Raw genomic sequence first — 13,810 nt, 5'->3', positions numbered from 1 at the left:
TGAAAAATAAAGGAGCAGGTATAAATACAAGAACGGATGGGAGTTGCCTTAACAAGTGTGAGGTCCTAGCTACTATGAACAATAATCCCCGAATCTTTGCTATAACATGAACTATATGGCAGTATGCGGGTAAAATAGACTAGGAGACATACAATTCTCCCCCAAGGAATAGGTTTGCTGTGTGAAAGGGGTCACCAGTACAAAAGTTTGAGAGCCACTGAGATAGAATCTCCCCTCAGCAGGGCACCCAGGGGGGGATGGTGGGACCTTTCTCGCGCTCTCCCCCAGGCCGCCCAGCTCCGGGAGCTTTGTGGCGCCGCGCCTTGGCGGAAGCCGGTGGGCGGGGCGGCGGAGGCTCTTCCGGCGGCTCGCTGGCTGCCTGCGCCCCGGCCCCGCTGCTGCCTCCCCCGCTCGCTGCCGCTCTCGGCGCCTCCATCCTGGTACTTCAGAGTCTCCATCCTGGTTTCTCAAGTGCCCGGACCCAAAACAGGAAGTAAGTGCGAGGGGACCCGCGGGCTGCCGGGGCCGGGAGCAGCCGGCTGCGGGGCGCGGCGCGGCGGGCGAGCCCGGTGGCGGGGCGGGAGCGGCTCAGCCCCCATCGCCCCCCTTCCGCTCACTGGCGGGGCTAGGGAGCGGGGCGCGCCGCGGCCTCAGCTGCCGCCGCCGCCGCCGCCGGGCGAGAAGAAGCGGCGGAGACAGGAAAATGGCGCCGGAGCTAGACTGGGACCAAATGGCGGCGCTGCCGGGCGGGGAGCAGCGGGAGCCTGGCCCGGGGGCAGAGGCGGTTCCCCCCCCCCCAGCAGGGAGTGTGGGGGAGCAGCCCCTCCCCCATGGGGCTGTAACTCCTCGCCAGGAGGGAGGAGCTGGTGCACATGTGGGCGTGATTGCCACGGGGGGCGGGGGCGTGATTATTGCAACTACAGCACAGTGACAATGGCGAAGCCGGTGAAATATAACCTGAACAATGCCAAGGGGTTTTAAAACGTCTGGGCGTGAAAGCGGCCCAGAGGAGACGCATTGTGCGGGGGACAGGCGCTTGTGAATTATTGTTCGCGCTTTAAAAAAAAAATTTGGTTTGGCCTTTTTCTTAGTTTTTTAAACCCATGTGTTTAAATGTTCAAAGCCCAGCTGCGAAGCATGAGGGATGTGTAACCTTTCTCCTTTCCTGGGTCTGGTGTATTTAAAATGCATGGGCTTTTATTCTGGTAGGTGACATGATTTGGGATTGGGTTTATTTTGGCAGTGGGTGTTAGAGTGGGTTTCTGAAAGAGGAAATTTACGAAGTGAGGATTTTCACTTAAATATGGAAAATTGCGAGAACTTATTTTTTTCAACTACCTTGATAGTTATGCATTAGCCATACAACATAATGCATCCTGTTAGAACATATGTATCCCTGTTTTATGGAAGTAATTGTGCTTTGTTTTAGTTGTGTCATGAGTTCTGGCTATGATGGTGCATAATAAATAAATTCACGGTAAATGCAAGTATATTCCTCACACAGTATATTCCTCACACAGTATATTCCTCACACAGCATATTCCTCACACAGCATCTCATTAAGCAATTCAAAGAAACTACAGCAAATTATACTGTACACTGACAGAGTTACTGAAATTTTAGTTCCCAGTTAGAAGTAGATAAGGACATTCATATAACCTGATAAAGGTTATTTATTGACAAACTTACTGACAATGTAATGTGTAGTTTGATATATTGACAACATTCAGGTAATAATCATCTTACAAACATGAAAGATGTGGCGAAGTGTCTTCATAACAAAGTAAAAAGATACAGATTGACAAGGACTTTGCCATATAGATGAAGGTAACTGTAACAAAAAAACACTGGAGTTTGGATGGCATATGCCATCTGAACTTTATAAATATAAAAACCCTTTCTTCTTTGTAAACACTTGTGTTGTCAACTAAAATCAAATTATTTATAGTTGGTACTGTAAATAATAGGACTATCAGCTGAATCAGTAATACCCCACAGAGGTGTGGATCTTGCAACAGTTATAAGGGCTGGAACCTGAAACTGGCTTCCTGCAGAGACAGTTGTAGGATCAGGGCTGAAATATTAACCATTTGTGTCAATATTTCAACATAGGTCACAGGACTCTTCTTATTTATAGAAGTTAATTCGTATGTTCAGCTATGCCTCTCAAAGCATTAGAGCTCTGGCTTTCCATTATAATTACAGTAGGTATAATACTGAACAACTTTTCATATTTCAAAATACACTGGCAAATATTAATGTATCTAAAGGTGAAGAGACAATTTTGAACATTAATAAAGAGAGGGAATTTAAATGCTTTTTCTTTAGTGTTTATTAGTGTATACCAATCTATCAAGCTTTTTATCCACACCTATCCCAGTAGTTTTTGAGAACCTCGGAAATGGCCTGTGGTCCAATTTTCCATTGTTCCATATGACGGATGAAGGTATGCTCTCCACTTCATATTGCATTGGTTGAATAAAACTGTACGGGCACACCAGTACATCTTGTCATCTACATCATAAGAGCGGCCATATTGGGTCAGACCAATAGTCCATCTAGCCCAGTATCTTGTCTTCTGATGGTGGCCAATGCCAGGTGCTTCAGAGGGAGTGAATAGAACAGGTAATCGTCAAGTGATTCATCCCTGTCGCCCGTTCCCAACTTTTGGCACCATCCCTGCCATCCTGACTAATAGCTTTTTCGAACCCTTCTATAGTCTTGGCCTTCACAATAGCCTCAGGTAAAGAGATCCATGGGTTCACTGTGTGTTGTCTGAAGAAATACTTGCTTTTGTTTGTTTTAAACCTGCTGCCTATTAATTTCATTTGGTGATACCTAGTTTTTGTGTTAGGAAAAGGAGTAAATACTTCCTTATTTACTTTCTCCACACCTGTCATGATTGTGTAGACCTCTATCATGTGTCTCTTTTCCAAGCTGAAAAGTCCCAGTTTTGTTAATATCTCCTCATATTGATAATTCATCTCTTCTCATTCCTTCTTTGACTTCATGAAGTTGTCAATGCATGCTGGTGTAAATGAGAACAGTTTGTTCCAACGTGTGTCTACTGTACCTTCTATCTCTTATGATAACCCATCTGTATAAATGTTTGCTATAAATGTTGCTTTTGAACTCAGTCGACTTCATTTAAAATAATTTAAAATAAATCGTGACATAGACTGAATTTCCATAGAAAACCTCTTACGTGGCATCTGTGTGTTTGGGCTGATTTTTTTCCCCCCTTTAGCAGCTATTTAAGAAGATTTCTTTGTGACAGATTTTTTTGAATGTGAAATACTTAACTGCTGGGTCTAATTTTGCTGTTACTGCAACATATGCTATTTGGAAAACCGGAAGCAGCCATTGTGAGCGAGAAGTCATCTTGTTTATGAAATAACTTCCAAATGTGTGCCAGGTGACCAGTGAAACCTGCTGATTATGATTGTATATGTATTTATTAACTTACTGACTTTTTAATGAAAACACATTCAGAACACCTCAAAAGAGTTGATATAGCTTTAAAGTACAAGGTGTTGTAGTTTGTGTTATAATTAGGGCTGTCAATTAATCACAGTTAACTCACGCAATTAAAAAAAATTAATCACGATTAATCGCAGTTTTAATCAAACTGCTAAACAATAGAATACCAATTGAAATGTATTAAATATTTTGGTTGTTTTTCTACATGTTCAAATATATCGATTTCGATTACAACATAGAATATAAAAATGAGGAGTCCTTTTAGCCCACAAAAGTTTATGTCCAAATAAATTTGTTAGTCTCTAAGATGCCACAAGGACTCCTCGTTGTTTTGGCTGATACAGACTAACACGGCTACCACTCAGAAACAGAATACAAAGTGTAAAGTGCTCACTTCATATTTTTATTACAAATATTTGCACTGTTAAAATGATCATGTGCCAGCAATGCCCCTCTGCCATGTACATTGGCCAAACTGGAGAGCCTCTACGCCAAAGAATAAATGGACACAAATCAGACATCAAGAATTATAACATTCAAAAAACAGTCGGAGTACACTTCAACCTCCCTGGTCACTCGCTTACAGACTTCAAAGTTGCAGTACTCCAGGAAAAAAACTTCAAAAACAGACTCCAACGAGAAACTGCAGAATTGGAATTTGCAAACTGGCCACCATTAAATTAGACCTGAATAAAGACTGGGAATGGATGGGGTCATTACACAAATAAAACCTATTTCCCCATGCTAATTTTTCCCCTACTGTTACTCACACCTTCTTGTCAACTGTTTGAAATGGGCCATCTTGTTTATCACTACAAAAGTTTTCTTTCCTCCTCCTGATGATAGCCTATCTGAACGGATTACTCTTGTTATAGTTAGTATGGCAACACCCATTTTTTCATGTCCTCTGTGTATATTATATATTGTCCTACTGTATTTTCCACTGCATGCATCCAATGAAGTGGGTTTTAGCCCACGAAAGCTTATGCTCAAATAAATTTGTTAGTCTCGAAGGTGCTACAAGTACTCCTTGTTCTTTTTAAAAGAAATATTTTTCAATTCACCTCATACAAGTACTGTAGTGCTATCTCTATCGTGAAAGTGCAACTTACAAATAAACATTTTTTTTTGTTCTATAACTCCACTCAAAACAAAACAGTGTAAAACTTTAGAGCTTATAGTTTCACTCAGTCCTACTTCTTGTTTAGCCAATCACTAACAAGAGAAACAAATTTGTTTACATTTACGGGAGATAATGCTGCCCACTTCTTATTTACAATGTCATGTGAAAGTGAGAACAGGTTTTCACATGGCACTGTTGTAACTAGCATTGCAAGGTATTTACGTGCCAGATATGCTAAACGTTCATATACCTCTTCATGCCTCGGCCACCATTCCAGAGGAAGTGCTTCCATGCTGATGACGCTTGTTTTTTTTAAAAAAAAAAAAAGGCATTCATTAAATTTGTGACTGAATTCCTTGGGGGAGAATTGTATGTCTCCTAGTCTATTTTACCCATGTACTGCCATATATTTCATGTTATAGCAGTCTCAGATGACGACCCAGCACATGTTTGTTTTTAAGAATACTTTCACTGCAGATTTGACAAAACGCAAAGAGGTCAGCAGTGTGAGATTTCTAAAGATAGCTACAGCAATCGACCCAAGGTTTAAGAAGCTGAAGTGGCTTCTAAAATCTGAGAGGGACGAGGTGTGGAGCATGCTTTCAGAAGTCGTAAAAGAGCAACGCTTTGATGCGGAAACTACAGAACCCAGCCACCAATAAAGAAAATCAACCTTCTGCTGGTGGCATCTGACTCAGATGATGAAAATGAACATGCATCGGATCATTATCAAGCAGAACCCATCATCTGCATGGACACATGTCCTCTGGAATGGTGGTTGAAGCATGAAGGGACATATGAATCTCTATCGCTTCTGGCACATAAATATCTTGCGACACCGGCTACAACAATGCCATGCGAACGCCTGTGACATTGTAAACAAGAAGCGCGCAGCATTATCTCCTACAAATCTAAACAAATTTGTTTGGGCAATTGGCTGAACAAGAAGTAGGACTGAATGGACTTGTAGGCGCTAAAGTTTTACATTGTTTTATTTTGGATTCTAGTAACTTTTTTTGTAGATGATTCAACATTTGTAAATTCAACTTTCATGAAAATGAGATTACACTACGGTACTTGTATTAGATTAATTGAAAAATACAATTTTTTTTAGAGTGCAAATACTTTAGTCATAAATATAAAAGTGAGCACTGTACACTTGGTATTCTGTGTTGTAATTGAAATCAATATATTTGAAAATGTACAAAACATCCAAAAATATTTAAATAAATGGTATTCTATTATTATTAATCACATGATTTTTTTTTTAATTGCGTGATTAATTTTTTTAATCGCTTGACAGCCCTACTTATAATCTTGGTTACAATGGTGATAGTCTTGAATAACTACACTGATGTCCTATCGATTCCAATGTCGTTGCTCCAGTTTAATTTCACTGTATCTAATAGCAAGAAATCAAACTTTAAAAAGGAATACATTTTTACCCGGTGAAATTAGCAGTGTGGATCCATTGAAAAAGGACCCATTTGTGGCACTTGACAGGGAGGACTAGATCTGAAATCAAGTTAGTAGGTAGAGAGCAATTGCCACTGCTTTGTTCATTTGCTGCTTAATATTTCTTCTTAAATTAGTTCAGACTAAGCATTAGATCCAATAATGAGTGCATAAAAACAGTTTCCATAGAACTTGCTTTAGTCCCAGTACAGTTACATAGTGCAATCTCATGACTGAGGGCTGTTCCACACTAAGCCCCCAGTTCGAACTAAGATACGCAACTTCAGCTACGTGAATAACGTAGCTGAAGTCGAAGTATCTTAGTTCGAACTTAAAGGTACTTACCGCGGGTCCACACGTGGCAGGCAGGCTCCCCCGTCAACTCCGCCTACTCCTTTCGCGGAGTAGGATTACCGGCGTCGAGGGCGAGTACTTCCGGGATCGATTTATCACGTCTAGACAAGACGCGATAAATCGATCCCAGAAGATCGATTGCTTGCCGCCGAACCAGTATAGATGTACCCAGAGAGCACTATAGAACTTTTGTTACTGAAAATCACAGTTTACAATTTTGATAATTTAATGTAAAATCAGCATTGTCAGAGATTAGGGGAACCCTCTGTACACCTCATAATTTTCTGAAATAGGTTAATATTACTGCACTGTGTAGTTTCAGCAAAAAACACGAGGAGTCCTTGTGGCATGTTAGAGACTAACAAATTTATTTGGGCATAAGCTTTCGTGGGCTAGAACGAATCAGATGCATGGATTGAAAAATACAGGAGCAGGTATAAATACATGAACGGATGGGAGTTGCCTTAACAAGTGTGAGGTCCTAGCTACTATGAACAATAATCCCTGAATCTTTACTATCCATATTAAGAAAAAAACATTAAAACAGTCTGCCCATAAGCATTGTTTAACCCACACAATGTGTTCGGTTTCATACAGAATTCTGTTGAAATCCCATATGATTTTTAATTTACAGCAAAGATTGTTCAGGTGCACTTCCTAACAAAGCAATCCATAAAAATGTAGGAAATCACTCATTTAGGGAACATTAGGATCCAAACCATTCACATACTATCTGTCTTCACAACCACTCATAATAAATATTCACACTATTCCCCTTAATATAATGTTCGGGGGATAATCTTCTAGTACAAACCTACACCCTTCCACATAGCACACACCATCAAACACAATATGTACTCAGATTTCTTAAGTTTGTTTATGGAGCATGCATAAAAGGATGAGCAGTGTAGCAAACTGTATGAGAGACTAAAAAAGTTGTTTTGGAAATAGGGAAATTGTATGTTGGTAACGTCAAAATTGTAGATTATCAGAAATAATGATAGGGCCATGATTGTTTGTGTATTTGACTTTTTTGAGTAAATGGATTGTGGATGGAAGTAGTTTTTGTGTTGGAAGAGATTTATGTTGCGTGTGTGCTGAAGGAACCTTAACTGTGGTGTAGTGCAAATGGTAAGATTCAACAGTCCTCATGTGATAAATTGAAGACCTCCAGGAGGAATGTTTTCCCTGCAATCAGTATCAATGAAGTCTTCGTTAGAGAGCTCCTGCAGCAGCTCTCTGCACTCTGCTGTGTTCTGTATAAGAATGGTAGTCTGTCAGTGAATTGTCTGTTGGGGTCATTATTCAATTATAATGTACCCATTCCTATAGTATCTGAGAATATCAAACAGAGGAACTTAGCCTAAGGTTTAAAAAAGTAGTCATTAAAGTTCTGAAAGCTGTTTATTAAATAAACAATTTTTCAGAATTGTTTAATCTTGAATTTCTGTTAAATTAGCTACCTCATGCCTGTGGGTATGTACACACTTGCACTCTATTGTCTCTGTCTAAATGTACATACAGGAACTCCTCACTTAACGTTATAGTTATGTTCCTGGAAAATGCGACTTTAAGCAAAATGATGTTAAGTGAATCCAATTTCCCCATAAGAATTAATGTAAATGGGGGGATTAGGTTCCAGGGAAAAAATTTTCACCAGACAAAAGACTAACCACACACACACATACAGTATAAGTTTTAAACAAACAATTTAATACTGGTACACAGTGATGATGATTGTGAAGTTTGGTTGAGGTGGAGGAGTTAGAGGGTGGGATATTTTCCAGGGAATGCATCACTGCTAAATGAACTAGCAATTGACTGAACCCTAAAGGGTTAACTCTCACACTCAGAGGCAGCAGGAAAGGAGGAAGAGCAGACAGAGACACATACCCTGTGTGTGAGAAAAATGCGCATTTCCCCTTTAAGTAGCTGACCCCAGGCTTAAGTACACTGCCTTGTTAATTAAATCAGCTTGCTGAGATCTCCTGAGACAGCAGCTACTGCCTAGAAGCTCCCTCTGTAGTGTGTTTCTCCCCTCCCCCCTGTTCTATGGAAGATGGGGTAAGCGGGGTGCAGGAGCAGGGGGGAGGGGGGAGACACCCTGATATTAGTCCTCCTCTTCCCCCTCCCCCCCGTACTTCAAGCAGGAGTCTCTGGGAGCAGCTCCAAGGCAGAAGCAGCACATGGCAGTGGGGGGAGGGACACAGCTGAACTTCAGGCAGCTGCTGCACTTGGAACTTAGGGGAGCTGATAGGGGGGCTGCTGGTCCACCCTGGTTCCAACCACCCACCAGCTAGCTGCTCTTCCTGCAAGCAGTGGACAAAACAGGCGGCTGCCAAAGACGTTAGAAGGGAGCATTTCACAACTTTAAACGAGCATGTTCCCTAGTTGATCAGCAACTTAACATCGAAACAACGTTAACCGGGAGGACTTTAAGAGGAGTTACTGTATCTCGAAAGAGTTTCCCTCACTTTCCCATCACCCTTTAATCCACAGTCTAAAAGAGTGCACTGACGGGAAGTGTTTCATGATATTCAGCTTTGATTTTCCTTTCAAGTTGCTTCTCAATAATAGTTTTGCTACTGGGCCCTGATCCAAAGCCTTTTGAAGTCAATGGGAGTCTTTCCATTGACTTCAATGCTCTTTAAATCAGGCCATTGTTACCTATGATCAGAAATTATGATTTCACATGTGCTAAACCTGAAATAGGGATGAAACTGAAAGTTAGTAAAAAAACAAAACACCATCACCAACATAATTTTCTCTAGATCTGTGCCTCAAGTCAGTGTCTCCCCATCTCTTCTCTTTAACCTTGACTTTGGCATACATCATTCTCAGGGGTAAGACGTTTGGCAACAAGCATGGTATTCTGCTGGGTCTGGGGTTTATGTTGGGGAGTGCTACCTTCATTGCATAATCCTATCTTGTCTTGTGACTCAATGGGGATTGGGCTCCATGGGGGTTTTGTGGTAGATAGGGAGTAGCTGGGAACTCTGATGGTTTCTGTAGCATCATCTTTAGCTGACTCTGAAGGTACCCATGCTGATATTTCAGTGGGAGGAGATGCTGTCCCAAGCTTTATTAACTTCTCTTATGGGGTATGTCTACACTACGGGATTAATCCAAATTTACAGAATTCGAATTTTGGAAACATTGTACAAAGTCGAATGTATGCGGCCACGCTAAGCACATTAATTCGGCGGTGTGCGTCCATGTACCGGGGCTAGCATCGATTTCCGGAGCGTTGCACTATGGGTAGTTATCCCATAGTTCCCGCAGTCTCCCCTGCCCATTGGAATTCTGGGTTGAGATCCCAGTGCCTGATGGGGCAAAAAACATTGTCGCAGGTGGTTCTGGGTACAGCTTCACCCCTCCCTCCATGAAAGCAACGGCAGACAACCATTTTGCACCTTTTTTCCTGGGTGAACACTGCAGACTCCATACCACGGCAAGCATGGAGCCCGCTCAGCTCAAGACAGCAGTCATGAACATTGTAAACACCTCGCGCATTCTCGTGCAGTTTATGCTGAACCAGGACCAGAAAAACGAGGAGAGAAGGAGGTGGCGATAGCAGCGCAGCGACAAGAGTGATGAGGACATGGACATGGACACAGAATGCTTTGGAGATCATGTTAATGGGGCAGGTTCTATCCGTGGAACGCTGATTCTGGGCCCGGGAAACAAGCACAGACTGGTGGGACCGCATAGTGTTGCAGGTGTGGGACGATTCCCAGTGGCTGCGAAACTTTCGCATGCGTAAGGGCACTTTCATGGAACTTTGTGACTTGCTGTCCCCTGCCCTGAAGCACCAGAATACCAAGATGAGAGCAGCCCCCACAGTTGAGAAGCGAGTGGCGATAGCCCTGTGGAAGTTTGCAACGCCAGACAGCTACCGGTCAGTCGGGAATCAATTTGGAGTGGGCAAATCTACTGTGGGGGCTGCTGTGATGCAAGTAACCAAAGCAATCACTGAGCTGCTGCTACGAAAGGTAGTGACTCTGGGAAATGTGCAGGTCATAGTGGATGGCTTTGCTGCAATGGGATTCCCTAACTGTGGTGGGGCGATGGATGGAACCCATATCCCTGTCTTGGCACCGGAGCACCAGGGTACCCAGTACATAAACCGCAAGGGGTACTTTTCAATGGTGCTGCAAGCACTTGTGGATCACAAGGGACTTTTCACCAACATCAACGTGGGCTGTCTGGGAAGGGTTCATGACGCTCACGTCTTCAGGAACACTAATCTGTTTAAATGGCTGCAGCAAGGGACTTACTTCCCGGACCAGAAAATAACCATTGGGGATGTTGAAATACCAATAGTTATTCTTGGGGACCCAGCCTACCCCTTAATGCCATGGCTCATGAAGCCATACACAGGCAGCCTGGACAGGAGTCAGGAGCTGGTGAACTACAGGCTGAGCAAGTGCGGAATGGTGGTAGAATGTGCATTTGGCCATTTAAAAGGTCGCTGGCGATCGTTACTGACTCGGTCAGACCTCAGCCAAACCAATATCCCCATTGTTATTGCTGCTTGCTGTGTGCTCCACAATCTCTGTGAAAGTAAGGGGGAGACCTTTATGGCAGGGGGGGAGGCTGAGGCAAATCGCCTGGCTGCTGATTACGCACAGCCAGACACCAGGGCGATTAGAAGAGCACACCAGGAAGCGCTGCGCATCAGAGAAGCTTTGAAAACCAGTTTCATGACTGGCCAGGCTACAGTGTGAAATTTCTGTTTGTTTCTTCTTCATGAAAACCTGCCCCCTTTATTGACTCATTCTCTGTAAGGAACCCACCCTCCCCCTTCCCCCAGCTTGCTTTCAAAGGAAATAAAGTCACTGTCCTTTAAAAATCATTTATTTATTAATTGATTATAAAAAGAGGGAGAGAACCCAAGCGGGATTTGGGAGGAGGATCGGCGGGAAGGAAAAGGCCACTAAAAAAAGGTTAAAAAAAATGACAGCCTTTTGCTTGGGCTGTCCACTGGGGTGGAATGGGAGGGTGTACGGAGCCTCCTTCCTCCTCCCTCCCCCCCGCGTTCTTACACGTCTGGGTGAGGAGGCTATGGAACATGGTGAGGGGGGAGAGGGGTTATACAGGGGCTGTAGCGGCACTCTGTTATCCTGCTGCCGTTCCTGAAGCTACACCAGACGCCGGAGCATGTCTGTTTGCTCACGCAGCAGCCCCAGCGTTGCATCCTGCCTCCTCTGATCTTCCTGCCGCCACCTCTCATCTCGAGTGTCCCTCCTGTCCTCACGTTGATCCCTCCTGTCCTCACGTTCACTGGCTTCTTTCCTATACTTTGAAACCGTTTCCTTCCACTCATTCAGATAAGCTCTTTCATTGCGGGTGGATTCCATGATTTCCGCGAACATCTTATCTTGCGTCTTCTTTTTCCGACGCCTTATCTGAGATAGCCTTTGGGACAGAGGAGGGAGGCTTGAAAAATTTGCAGCTGCTGGAGGGAGGGAAAAAAGGAGAGAATTTTTTAAAAAGATACATTTTACAGAACAATGCTTATACTTTTTCACAGTGACCAACACTATTCACATTACATAGCACGTGTGATTTCTGCGCAAGGTTGCATTTTGCCTCTTAATATTGAGTGCCTGTGGCTTTGCTGCTAGAGATCACAGACGTAGGTCTGGGCAACAGAATTTGGCTTGCATGCAGCCATGGTAAGCCATTGTCTTTCGGCTTCTGCGCCCTCCTTTCCCACATACCAAGCAAAGCCCGTTGAGTGCTGCGGTTTTCCTGTTAACCTTCAGCAGCAGAAAACAAACTAAGCCTCCGCGCCCCCCCCCCCCAATCCAATTCTCTGGATGATCACTTTACCCCTCCCCCCACCACGTGGCTGGTATCAGGGAAGATCCTTGCTAGCCAAACCCGAAAAGCTCAGGGCCAATTTCCGCCCCCCCCTGCGCTTGGCTAACTGCAGGAAAGGATTTCTTTTCAGCCACAGGCAAACAGCCCAGTAGGAATGGCCACCTCTGTCCCCTTAATTAAATTCCCATATTTCAACCAGGTTACCATGAGTGATATCTCTCTCCTGAGGATTACACAGCGAGATAAAGAACGGATGTTGCTTGAATGCCAGCAAACACCGGGACCATATACTGCCAGGCTTTGTCATGCAATGATACCAGATTACTTGCTACTAGCATGGCGTGGTCAAGTGTCCTACCATGGAGGACGGAATAAGGCTGCACTGCCCAGAAACCTTGTGGCAAGGCTTTTGGAGTACCTCCTGGAGAGCTTCATGGAGATGTCCCTGGAGGATTTCCGCTCCATCCCCAGACACGTTAACAGACTTTTCCAGTAGCTGTACTGGCCGCGAATGCATCCCAAGTCCTCAGGGCAAAGTAATCATTAAAAAACGCTTGCTTTTAAAACAAGTTTTATATTTTAAAAGGTAAACTCAGCTGAGGTCCCTTCCATGGGGTCATGGTCTTGGATACTGGCTTGGGAGGGTACTTCAGTCAGGCTGAGAAAAAGATCCTGGCTGTTGGGGAGAACGGAGTGCTGTGTGCTCTCCGCAAGCTCGTCCTCCTCCTCCTCTTCCCCGTCCGCAGAATCCTCAGGTGTAGCTGATGAGATTACCCCTGCCTCAGAATCCACGGTCAAAGGTGGGGTAGTGGTGGCGGCCCCCCATAGAACTGCATGCAGCTCGGCGTAGAAGCAGCATGTCCGCGGCTCTGACCCGGAGCGACCGTTTTCCTCCTTTGTTTTTTGATAGGCTTGTCTGAGCTCCTTGATTTTCACGTGGCACTGATCTGAGTCCCTATTGTGGCCTCTCTCCATCATGCCCTTGGAGATTTTTTTCAGAAGTTTTGGCATTTCGTCTTTTCGAACGAAGTTCTGCTAGCACTGAATCCTCTCCCCATATAGCAATCAGATCCAGCACCTCCCATACGGTCCATGCTGGTGCTCTTTTTCGATTATCGGCCTGCATGGTTACCTGTGCTGATGAGCTATCTGTGGTCACCTGTGCTCTCCACGCTGGGCAAACAGGAAATAAAATTCAAATGTTCGCGGGGCTTTTCCTGTCTACCTGGCCAGTGCATCCGAGTTCAGATTGCTGTCCAGAGCGGTCACAATGGTGCACTGTGGGATAGCTCCCAGAGGCCAATACCATCGAATTGCGGCCACATTAACCCTAATTCGAAATGACAATATCAATTTTGGCGCTACTCCGCTCGTCGGGGTGGAGTACAGAAATGGATTTTAAGAGCCCTTTATTTCGAAATAAATGGCTTCGTTGTGTGGACGGGTGCAGGGTTAATTCGATTTAACGCTGCTAAATCCGAATTAAAGTCATAGTGTAGACCAGGCCATTGTTGCTGCTGCATAGCCATGAAAGATGAAGCAACAGTGGAGAGAAAGTGGCTGTCTCCTGTC

At 44.0% G+C, this 13,810-nt stretch overlaps 1 protein-coding gene across 3 annotated transcripts in view; it reads left to right on the top strand.

Moving 5' to 3' along the window:
* Positions 1–366: 366 nt before the first annotated feature.
* Positions 367–13,810, top strand: part of DMTF1 (cyclin D binding myb like transcription factor 1) — a 65,766-nt gene continuing 52,322 nt past the window's right edge. For all 3 annotated transcript variants that reach the window (XM_054016982.1, XM_054016972.1, XM_054016969.1), the window contains exon 1: positions 367–493. The gene's annotated coding sequence lies outside the window, so the exon portion shown is untranslated. The remainder of the gene's footprint in view (positions 494–13,810) is intronic.

This window comes from Malaclemys terrapin, chromosome 1 (genome assembly GCF_027887155.1).
Source record: "Malaclemys terrapin pileata isolate rMalTer1 chromosome 1, rMalTer1.hap1, whole genome shotgun sequence".
NCBI lineage: Eukaryota > Metazoa > Chordata > Testudines > Emydidae > Malaclemys > Malaclemys terrapin.
This window is presented reverse-complemented; position numbering and strand designations above follow the sequence as displayed.